We start from the raw sequence: 10,361 nt of genomic DNA, 5'->3' as shown, positions 1-10,361 counted from the left end.
TCTCCTGAGGATTTTTTTGTCCTATTCATTTTCTCCTCATACTTGGCAAGTCATTTTGGGTGGGCACAGTATGTCACTGCCCCCTAATGCCTACTCCTGGCACATGACCCTGGCATCAGCTCAGCTGTCAGAAACTAAGCAAGAACTAGTTTACTGGAGATGTAATTAGAAGTGCAAAGTTGTGAATGTCTAACTTCCCCAATGCTCTGCCCTACATTTAGCACGAGGAGAGAAACTCCTGAGGGTTTTGTAAAGTGAGAGTTGTGTCAGTACACTGAGGTGGCAGTCTGATGGTGTCGAGATGGAGTGACTTACACTGTTAATGAGGATGAGAGATCAGGGAAGGGAACCTGAAAGCCCTTTGGCACTGTTGGCATCTGTTGTAATCATCTTTCTGTCTCTCCCCAATCGCATATGACAATAACCTCCCACCTTCAAACCAGATTCACTTGTCACCAGTTATATGTTTGAGACATAGGAAGACAAGCAAAAACACAAAAAGGGAAGGCATGCGTGCATAGGATGATTTAACCACAAATTAAAAAACAAGGATGCAATATAAAGACATTGTATCGGATAGAATGAGGGACTCCTGGGATGGTTGCATGGGGCAGCAATTATTTCACAGCTGGTGCCTGCATTAGAACAATAATCCAGCTCATAGTCTAGTTAGATTCAGAACAACAGGATCTATCTATCTATCTATCTATCTATCTATCTATCTATCTATCTACCTACCTATCTATCTACCTACCTATCTATCTATCTATCTATCTATCTATCTGTTCCAGTTATCCATCAATTGTTCCATCCATCCAACCATATACTGTTCCATCATTCACTTCATCTATCCATTGTTCTGTCCATCCATCATACTATCATTTAGTTTTCTACCAATCTTTCAATTTATCCATCATTCAATTTGTCCATTTATCATTCCTTCCATAGTTCCATTCATCCATCCATTGTTCCATTAATCATCCATAAATCGCACATCCATCGTTTCCAGATATCCATCAATCGTTCAATCCATTTCTAGTTATCCATCCAAGTTTCATTTACCCATTCATCTATCCATCATTCCAACCATCCATTCATCCATCTATCGTTTCCAGTTACCCATCAATCATTCATTTATCTATCCATCCATTTTTTCATTTATCCATCTTAAGTTCCATTCATCCATCCATCGTTCCATTTATCCATCCATCCTTTTCATTTATCCTTCCATTGTTCCATCCATAGTTCCACTCATCGATCCACTGTTCCATCCGTTGATCCATTCATCCATCCACCATTCCAATTATCCATTCTTCCATTTATCGTTCCATTCATCTATCCATCCATCATCCATTCATTTATCCATCCATCGTTTCATTTATCCAGCCATAGCTCCATTCATCATTCCATTTATCCTTCCATTGTTCCATCCATAGTTTCACTCATGCATCCATCGTTCCATACAGTTCCATTCATCTATCCATCGTTCTGTTGTTTCATTTATCCTTCCATTGTTCCATCCATAGTTTCACTCATGCATCCATCGTTCCATACAGTTCCATTCATCTATCCATCGTCCTGTTGTTTCATTTATCTTTCCATTGTTCCATCTATAGTTCCATTCATCCATACATCATTCTATCATCTATTCCATCCATCCATCTATCTACTTATCAAATATCCCCATAGTTTAATCTCACTTCTCCTTTAGTTTCAGAGATCTCAACAATATTATTAGACTGAAAAATTCTCATAAAATTCTTTTAAAACAAAATCATATGAACAATGCTATCTACATTCATATCAATGCTCCTTTCTTATTTTGTTAAAATATTCTTACTTGTGTATATATATATCTTTTATAGAAAATTTTAGAAGAAACATCTGAGACAAAGCATATATGTAAACATAACTCCATTACATAAAATATCAACTACCGAGCATGACTATTTGCTTCTAGATTTGTCTGGCATTTACTCTAAAGGCCAGTTCAGAGTGCAATGACTGACGCAGACAATCAGCAACAGACATGTTCGTTGGGTTTTTTAGGATCAGTGCGTTACCCCTTTGGCATCTGTTGGTGTTGATCAGCACTTGTTTTAGACATAACACAACCCAACACACTCCAACTGAATGTATTAAATATGCATTCATCTGGTCTTAGAATGTCTGAGAAGAGACATACTTTAAACTGGTGACCGTCAGCCGTGCTCTGCATCTGTGGGCACTGTGTGATCTGACTTTAAAATGTATTTAAGTACTGTTAAGAAGAACACTGTATTCCCAGATGAGTGAACTGGCAACACAAGTGGCCGTTTTTCCTTCTCCAACCTTTTTAAATTGTTTCTGTTTTGTCTCAAAGTAAATGAGAGCAAATAAATCTTACAGATACTGTGTATGCTAATCAGTCCAGCTTGATGTATTCAGCCATCTCACAATTTAGGTTCTCCACATGAAAATTAAGGTCCACTAGGTGTGTAATTAATATCACATGAAAGTGATTCTGCAGGCTCATATATCACAGTAAAGCCACTGGGTTAGGCAGGTTAATGTGTGCTGTGTCTATTCATCCTCTGCTTTGAGTTTCTAGTTAGGATGAAACTTTTTAAAAGATCTACAATTAAGCGTAATCTTTTTGTCTAAAGCTGTTATTGTGTTTTTCATTTCTTTTAAACAAGCAGCCCTTAATCACAAATGAACTCAAGTCAACCCCAGCATCACAAACTGACATTTCCAAATAACATGCAGTGTGAAGAAATGAAGGATCCTTTGTTGATAAACTGGAATATATCACATCAAATCTTTAGGTTAACTCTTTAATGTTAAAATTCTTTAACATTAAATTTAACTTTTCATATTCCTTGTGTAATTGAAACATAACTGAATTGTAAATGCAATAAAAGTACATGTCAAACTACTAAAAACAACATTCAGCAAGCAATCAAGTGAAGTAGAAGCACAAGGAAGATAAAAATGTTATATAATCTTATATAATATTCACTTACATTAGCCTGTTTGCAACCAAAAGCTCCACTCTTAACCTTACTGGCAAACCTAAAAGCAGAAATTCATCTACTGTAAATCCACATTCATGCAGAACATTGAAATTTCAACCTTTTCTCGTCTGCTTTAAAACACATAGGTAGAATTACATTTACTCTTCTCATCCAGTCCCATGCAGAGCATGCTGGGAACTTGGAATCCCATGCTCAAATGAATGAAAATTATTCATGAAGTCAAGTCAATGCAAAAGGAAATTTAAATTATTTTTCATGCAACTCAATTAAGTTCAGAAGTTATGCTGCATAGGTGCAGTTTAGTTCAGCAAACAAGCAGCAACTTTATTTCTGAGTGCTCTCATTATCAGGTTAGAGGAATTATATATTCAAGCCATCATTTAAAATGACAATGGAGTGAAGATCTCAAATAAAAAAGGCTGCTTTTATTAATTGTGGTTTAATTTGTAACTTCTCTCATTTCTGAGAGATCCCAGAGATTCATCCTCCCACGACTACGAATGTAATTTTAGTGCAAAAATGTATGCAGCTTGAGAAAATAACAGCAAGTGAGATTTATGAAGATGCTGCCCACGGCGAGGGCTCCTCGAGTCTGATGAGACAAGACCACTTGATGAAGTGTGTTGTCAGAGGAGAGGAATACTAATTGATGATGGGACTCACCGTTAGAGGTGTGATTGTGTCCACATGAGACTGTCTATCTCAAATAAAGCTCGACCACAGATGGAATGTTCTGGATGTGCCATCACAATCATCCACTGTGCAGTGAGATCCTGTTAATTACAAGGAAAGATAGCGGTGATTATTTATGAAATAATAATTAAAGGTACACAGTGGTGTTTATAAACAATTAGGAGAAAATAAAGGATTATTTATATAAAAATTGTATTGAAATAATTAAATTTAGAATTCCAAAAATTTGCTCAGAAATCAGAAAAAAAAATCATAAAATCTATTTTGACACTCAACAAGAAATAACGAACCAATCAATTGAAGTGATAAGACTGTTATAAAACCTAATTTACAAACGTGTAAATAAAAATGAGTCAAGTAAATAAATTTAGAAATATAATACTTTTGATTTTATCATTGAATTGTCAGTGAAGACATCTGCAAAAAAGCAATTACAATACAAGCTAATATGAATTATTGTTGCTCATAAAACTCTACATCCTGAATTTCGTCAAGAATTGTGTTTGCTAATTAATTATGCTTTCAGCATTTAAATTATGCTATTTCCAAATTTAATATTTTAATAATAAATAAATAATAAAAAATTAAATATAAATTCTTAGGTCCTTTGCAGTATAATCAAACCCCAAGACAAGATGTGACACAGCAACCCTGCGAAAGGACACCAGTGGAATGACAATCCCCTCCTTATACGTCTTGCTCCCCTGGCAGTCATGTACTAATGATAACTACAAGATAGAAAGTCTCAGATCAGAATAGTGTTGCAAATGGAACTGCTGGAGTGTGATTCTTGATCCTTTCCCTTTGTAAAGCAAATTCCCTATGGGACAGCGCACAGATGAGAACTCATAATCACCAGAGATAGGGGCGATATAGATCAGACAGACCTTGAAGTTGAATCGGGCAGGTTTTGGGTCTATTGACAGTCTGATCTACAGTTTTACACCGCTAATGCCTCGGTAAAGCATCTCTCTGCAAATGTCAACCTTTCAAATTTCATTTCGCCGGCGGAGCGGTATCTGTAAATATTAACATTTCTGCTAAAGCCTGCAAAAGTCATGCCGTGAATTAATGAAGGACAATGAAATTTATCCAACAGCAATTCTTTGATTGGCAAAAATGAGAAATTTTGCAGCCTGCTTTTGGCTTATGCAATGAAAACCAGAGTAAGAATAAAGACCCGAAGGAATCCTCATACAAACGTATCACTTTTTATTTAAGCTTCTCACATCAGGTTTTTTTTCATGCTTGAAGATAGTTTGAAGCTTACATTAGCCAGGGGAGAAATATGTGGGACCTGAGAGCATCTATGAGTTATGAGTGCTCCAACCACTGCACAGAATTATTAAACTCTATTGGAAACTGTTCAATAATTAAATACATGTATGAAATCTAAGCAATCCCGCTGCAAGAGTGATTACTGCTCGCAATTCACGCATGGAGGAAAACCACTGGTCCTTCAGAACCATCACTGGCTTATTCATTTATAATGCAAATGGCTCTATTCAACTGAATGAACACATAAACAAACAGAGAGAAGAATTCCTTGAGATTTATCAGGACGGGGATCCAAAATAAATCCGGTAAGAGATTGGAATTACACTGCATGAAGAACCTATTATTAGGATCATTGCACAGGGAAGATAAAGAAATCCCAAGGGCTTTACAGTATATTTAATTCATTTTATACTCTGCATAGTGATTTCACTTAAGTGTACAGTCATATGTTCCCTATAAAAACACATATTGCTGCATAAGAACTACAACGATTGTCTGACTCATCAAGCATGCAAACTCATCCTTATAAAATCCTTATGTCACCTTAACATTTTAAAAACGTTCAAACGTTCACTTCAAGTAATTTTTATCAGACCGCATGTTATTCATAAATCTAAAAACACTATTTCAAAAACCCTTTGGAAACTCTTGAGGGAACCCATGGATCAAAATGCTAATTTTTCCAGGTTTTAAGACTACAAACTGGACAGCTCTGGGCTCTGGGCTCATATTACTTGATGTACTGAAGTCATTTTGAGTCTAGGAAACTTTTCTCCATCCTAAAATGTTAAAATATATAGGTATTTGTGTGCAACTTCTACACTTTTTGTACAGTAGAATGTGCTCTGAAAACTACAAAGTGGTTATATTTACAGCATCTAAAATGTAGAAGTATTTACATATGCACAGCTGTACAAATAGCACAAAAAAACTTTATACATCATATTTATTTTACGAATGTATCTGTATATACAACAATGCTAGTCACAATATTGTAATATACTGTATAGTTTTGGTGATTAATTTTTTTCTTTGTAAAAGTTATCTATAAGGTACACACGACTGGCCCATGACTTTCAGTGCGCAGTTATTTAGTTTAAGTTAAATTGTAATCTAACTCCATTTTATTATCTAATCTGATTTTACTATGACCTCGAATTTACATTTACATTACATTTAGTCATTTTGCTGATGCTTTTATCCAAAGCAACTTACAATTGGGGAATACATGAAGCGATTCTTTTTAAAGAGACAAACAGACACACTAAGTGCTCGTAATACCAAGTTTCAGGCATTTGTTCAAATAAGTACAAGCTAGAAAGGGAAGGAATAAATAAAGAGAAAGACAAAGTTATTTATTATTATTATTTTTTTTTTATAGTTTAGGATAAAGTCAAGTAGCATCGAAAGAGATGAGTTTTCAGCTGTTGCTTAAAAATTGCCAGAGACTGAGGGCTACAGGCAGGAGTTTTCTCTTGATCCATTTGCGTGCTGGTGGTGAGTTGAACACTGAGTGTGGTGTTGCAGTATGGAGCACGGATTGGGGTGTGAGTGAGGCTTGGTTCTTTGAAGAATGATTGGTAGTATTCCAGTCCATAAGCCCTTAGCCCTATATGTAATTTAGAGAGTTGTTGTTTTGTGTTTTGTGCTTCTTTTTTTTTTATTCTGTTACAATTCTCGATGAGTGATTGTATGAATTCTCCTTTTGTGTGTAAACTCTTTTATGGTCTAAATTGAGGCCATGGCCTTCCACTGTGTATTACTGAATTGGTTTTATGTCTTAATAAAGCTTCTGTTATATGGTGCTTATGTCTCTGGTCCATATTAGCGCACAACCTTGTGTGCTTTAACTTAGTTTCAATTATTCTCCGTGTAAAATATCAGAGTGGCGTAGTCGGGTTTCAGTACAGTTGAGCTTTTATTTTTTGTAATAATTGGACCCTAGCAGTCTTCTTTTGCCTTAGCCTGGTCGCATATAGCAGGGCAAATTCTCAAATTGAAACTACAGTTCGCACTTAAGTGCAGGAAGAGAGCAATGCAAATAACACAGGCTCCTTCTTAGTGGATGGCAATTATTATAATTACCCGTAAGTTCAATCAAAAATACAAACTACAACGAAAATACAAAGTAGAAATAGGTAGACAACAAAATATTCATTCCTAGCATCATTAATAACTTAAACAACAGATCTAGAAACTAAGTATTTAGCAAAACACTTGCACGCTGCCGTCCGTCTCTTCTGTAGACTAATCGCTTCTCCCATTTTGGTTGAAATGCAAACTGGTTGTTTGTCTAATCAGTATTGTACTGACATTTGATTATTTAAGTTAACTCATTACTTTATTGTGGCGAGGGGGCATGGTTTAGCGGCGTTTGAAGCTGGAGGGAGCGGTCATAGACGATCGGTGGGTAAGTAGGTCTAGTGCAAAATGACATTCACCTGCTTCTTATTACAGTGATTGGTGTGGGGAGACCGTACAAGGGCCACTCTGAGGCTGAAATGGCAGAGAGAGTGGCTGAGGACTTGTGGCTGACTCATTGCTGACGCGTTGCTGGTTGGATCAAGTAAGAAACCAACATACTCAGAGTTTGTTATCTGGTGCGTGTGATCACGCTTATGTTTATTATTTTGTTGTGCTGAATAAATTGCCACAAGCCTCAGTCACGCCGACTTCGTCATTCTCCCCTAACATGAACAGTATCACATTTATATTTACTTGTTCATTAGGAATCTATGTCGCTCAGGGTGTATCACGCTGGCCAATGTAGGCCTACGTATACCCCACGATCACAAATCCTCCAGTCCGATCATTAGTCAGAGGTTATGACTAACTATTTAATAGACCGCCTCATGCTTGTCATTCTTTAAATAGTGGTTATGTTTAGCCCCCTACAGTCTATGTAACAACTTAGTTAAAGCTCAAACAAAATCAGAGGTTATGACTAGCACTATGAAATATGCTAATACTTCCATAGTGTTTTGTCTAGCCCCCTGTAGTTAGTCTAACTATATAACAACTTGAATAAAGCTTAGACATATGCTAATACTTAAATAGTGTTTTTATCTTAACTCACTATAGTTATTCTAACCACATAACAACTTAAATAAAGCTAAGACAATAACCAGAGGTTCATAGTTCTATGAAATATGCCTGAACCATGCTAGTACTCCAATAGTATTTTGTCTAGCCCCTATAGTTAAACTAAAGTCAAGCAGTTAGTCAGAAATCTATAATCTCACTTGATGTGCCCCATGCTCCATCTAACCTGAGATTTATTATGTACTAACCCTGGTTGCAGATTTATGGTAACATACGCCTTACACTTAATCTACTTGAGAAAATAATTTCAGAGTAAGTCGGAATAAAATCAAATTGAACAATTTATTATCCGTCAAGTAAATATGTATTATGCCAATTACATAGTCTATTCAAAGATATCAAATCAAAACAAGACACTGGATTCTCAAAGATGAATCTAACAGTAAGATGCATACCTGACTTTTAGAAAAATACATAGTATGAAGTGTGTGGACACACTTTGTACTATGGGCTCATTCTGGCTGCAGAATCGTGCCATTCTTCAAAATGGAGACAGTAAATAACAATTTGAATTTGCACTGATCAAGTCGAGTTAACATCTTTTGGGACAGAAGGTAATTTGCATGAAGGACACTGGGAAATGGCACACCCTCTACAGTAATCAACTAGGGCCCTATCATACACCAATGCTCGAGCCTGGTCTAAAGTCTAAAGTCAATGGTGCAATTTTTATTTATTTTTTGTTATTTAAAGAGCGCGTCAGTAGAAAATGCACCTCTGGGCAGGTCCACAACATGTGTTCACTTTGCTTATTACACACAGGGACGCACAGCAGCACACAAACATGACAATATTAAAAAAATGAAAGGATTACAGTGTAAAATGATATTATTGTGTAGACTACATTAATATAAAAATGTCATACATGTCATAATGGATAGTCACTGCGTATCAGAATTAGCCTACCTATTTGCTCTCGCATGAGCAGATCCATTTGCTCTCTGGAGACACGTTCAGTCTGTGCTCCTTAAAATTCCACCGTTTAAATAGCGAATCAACCATGGATTCTTAAAGGGAATGGGAGATGAGACTCTGATTGGTTTATTGCACGTAATGCCCAAAAACACACCCATTACTCATTAAGAGAATAGGGACAACCCTTTTAGACCACTCCAGGAGTGCCGGCCATTTTTCCCATCCTTATACTAGCAAAAGTGGATTCAGAAATGCCCTAAGTGCACTTGCGCCGTGCACTTTAGACCATGTGCTTAGATCATTAAAATAGGGCCCTTTATCTCTAAACTCTTAGGATCTGTATTACCTTTTCCAATTTTGATGGCTGTCTGTCCTATTGTTAAGAGAATGAGACCTTTTTACCAGATACACAGAGACCTTTCAAATGACATCAAACATGAACAGTTGTATGTTTTAAACTCTGATTAAGAAAAGTGGTTTCGGTGATCTCTGCAGTGTCCTGTGTTTAGATGGAAATGAGGAGAGAGAGGGTGAGAGAGGGGAAAAGTGAGTAAAGGAAGTGGATATGTGAGAAGGGACTTCTCTCGGTGAAATGTTGAAAAAGATGTCTGTATGTTAATACATGTGTGTATTGTCCATATCAGAAGATCAAGGTGTCTTGAGATTCTGTAAATCTTGGAGTTTATTACTGAAAGATTGCTCTCCAATAATAATAAATATTGTAAAAAAAAAAAAAATATTACAATTTGAAACAGCTGTTTTCTATTTGAATACTGTATATTTTAAAATGTAATTTATTCCTGTGATTGAAAAGTTGAATTTTCAGCAGCCATTACTCCAGTCTTCATTGTCACATGAACCTTCTAATATGATGATTTGCTGCTCAAGAAACTTTTCTTATTATCATTCATTTTAAAAATAGTTGTGCTGCTTAATATTTATGTGGAAAGTCAACCCTTTTTTCTGAATTCTTTGATGAATACAAAGTTCAAAAGAACTGCATTCAATAGATTTTTTTTAATCTTTTTCGTTTTTACTTTGTTGATCAGTTTAATGCACCCTTGCTGAATAAAAGTAATAATTTCAGTAGTGTAAATTTTTTAAACATCGAAATACTGAATACTGAATTTAACTAATGCCATTGATTAACCCCCCAAAAATCTATCTATTCATTCCATGAATTCAATATTCTATGATCCTAAAATTATTTGTAAACATGGTTATGTTTTAGACTGTAAGTGCATTATATACATTTATGTGCATAATTACATGAATATCTACAATTATGAGTGAGATCATATTGTTGGTGCCATTTTGTAAACAGCGGTCTGAATAATATCATGCATAAAACTCCCT

At 35.8% G+C, this 10,361-nt stretch overlaps 1 long non-coding RNA gene across 1 annotated transcript in view; it reads right to left on the bottom strand.

Annotated features, from left to right (window-relative positions):
• Positions 1 to 2,661: 2,661 nt before the first annotated feature.
• Positions 2,662 to 10,361, bottom strand: part of LOC109075925 — a 10,312-nt gene continuing 2,612 nt past the window's right edge. The window contains exons 3-4 of the long non-coding RNA XR_002015295.2: positions 3,681 to 3,790; positions 2,662 to 3,054 (exon numbers count right to left, since the gene is read on the bottom strand). This is a non-coding gene — a long non-coding RNA (uncharacterized LOC109075925). The remainder of the gene's footprint in view (positions 3,055 to 3,680; positions 3,791 to 10,361) is intronic.

The sequence above is a fragment of the Cyprinus carpio genome, unplaced genomic scaffold (assembly GCF_018340385.1).
Source record: "Cyprinus carpio isolate SPL01 unplaced genomic scaffold, ASM1834038v1 S000006759, whole genome shotgun sequence".
Lineage (NCBI taxonomy): Eukaryota > Metazoa > Chordata > Actinopteri > Cypriniformes > Cyprinidae > Cyprinus > Cyprinus carpio.
This window is presented reverse-complemented; position numbering and strand designations above follow the sequence as displayed.